At 37.7% G+C, this 1998-nt stretch overlaps 1 long non-coding RNA gene across 1 annotated transcript; it reads right to left on the reverse strand.

Annotated features, from left to right (window-relative positions):
• Positions 1-239: 239 nt before the first annotated feature.
• LOC146921232 (uncharacterized) lies at positions 240-1716 on the reverse strand. The gene is made up of 3 exons (XR_015012047.1): positions 1475-1716; positions 926-1356; positions 240-841 (listed from the first exon to the last, which is right to left on the reverse strand). It is a non-coding gene; the product is annotated as an uncharacterized LOC146921232 (long non-coding RNA).
• Between the last annotated feature and the right edge of the window lie 282 nt (positions 1717-1998).

Genomic DNA, 1998 nt, shown 5'->3' on the forward strand with positions numbered 1-1998 from the left:
TTTTCTCCATTGTCAACTACAGATTTTTACCACCAATTAGGTTTTCCTTTCCCACACGCAAAGGCAGTAAGAGACTCAATCCATGGTCCTTATTCACATAAATGGTAAATTGCTGAGAAAACACCCTTAAGTTCAATAATTAGTAATAACCAGCATAATATTGTCAATTATTACTTAAACCATAAAATTTATTGGCATTGTTATACCATATTAAAAATACCTTGAATGACTGAGCACAATTATAACCACCATAAAATAGCTTAGATTGACTGAGCACAATTTTTAATTCATCTTCAAATAATTACAATGCAACACATTACAATGACAAAAGAAAGGACAGAACTTAACCAAAGTACAAAACATTACAGGTCATCTTCTATGTGACCACTTTAGGAAACTAAAACACATTTAAATGGCAAGAAATACACACAACTAACATGGTGGACATACAGAAAGAAAAACAAACACATAAACACCCAGCCAAACTTGATCAGTGATTCTAATTTTTCCAGAAGTACTCCTCGTAACGATAACTGGGACGACCTTCACCAGCACTTGCGGACGGAGGCATTCTTGTCCTCAAAACCAACATTCGAGGTGGACAAAGATATAGGACCCTGTTGTTAGAAGCAGCAGCGACACCTAACTTGATTGTCGATCCCTTGACAAACCTACGGGCATTGCAAAGTGACTGCCATTGACCGGAGAAGACGCATGAAACCCCTTCATCGTGACAGAAGTCCATACAAAGTTTCCATGTAAAGCCAAGGTAATCAACCAATATGAGTTCAGCTTTTTGGTGTGGAAATGCGGCTTGACAGAACCCAAGCCAATTCAACTTCTGGTTACATTAAACAGCCAACTTTCATGACTATATTCACTTCAAATGGATTAATTAAACACACACCTGAGAATAAAAACCTACCAACATTCCAGATGTAATGTCATCATCACTTAACTCCTTCAGAAGCATATGAGAATAATTTGTAGGAAGGTAGAGTGCATTAGCGCCATATCAAATGAAGGAATTTCGGTACTCGTAAGCTACTGTTCTCACTGAGCAACATCAATATGTGAGAGGGATTGAAATTAGGATACACCACTTCCTCCCCATGCATGGTCCTAATTTACAAAAGTAAAAGGTGACGATTTAAATACACAACCGTCACCCAAGTTCCAGCAAATATATGTTATAAAACTTCTTCAGGGTCTCCCATCCTTCTCCAAAATACACCTCACCATTTGTCTTCTCAACAGCGATCTCAATCTCATTGTGATTGGGATCACACAGCATCACAAAGGGTGCAACTTCCATCCCAAATGTTCTTGCAAACATGCAGGCAACCTTCCCTTCTTCTAAAAAAACAGTAATTCAGCATAAGAAAAATTAATTAGCAAACAACAAAACTATGAAAATACATCTAGTTAACATGAAAAAGCAAGATAAATATGGATCAATGGTGTAACAACTAACACTGCAGAAAGATGTCATATTCCATGTGAAATGTTCTGAGGTTAACCATGTCCCTTCTTGCAGCAGCGTCAATAGGCTCACCAGAATTTCCAGGACCTGTAAATAGCAAATCGAAATTACACCATTGATATAATAATCTAAAAGAGCAAGACCACATAAATTGACCAGCAAAAATAAAGTTAGATTGTTTGCTCTATTGATCAGAAGTACTGTCAACACTCCTGTATATGGCACTAATGCACCAGAAGCAGCACGTTCTTTGGCATACATGCTAAATTTCTCCAAACGCGCCATTACAATATCAGAAAGAAGGGGCAATCTTAGGTGGTGATATATTGAAGAAGTTAAGTGGAAGGAGTCAAGTGGTATGTGTTCTCACTATATGAGATTATATATATACAACAAAGAAACCTAGGCACAATAGCCATCATTACCTCTAGCCCTTACCAACGTGTCAACTTGGTGCTCCAATTTGAATTTGAATGATCCAGGTTGGCGCCCACTGTATGGCATTTTGAGGTTAT

The sequence above is a fragment of the Medicago sativa genome, chromosome 5 (assembly GCF_051527215.1).
Source record: "Medicago sativa cultivar Bolivia chromosome 5, Bolivia_mono, whole genome shotgun sequence".
In the NCBI taxonomy this organism is placed as follows: Eukaryota; Viridiplantae; Streptophyta; class Magnoliopsida; order Fabales; family Fabaceae; genus Medicago; species Medicago sativa.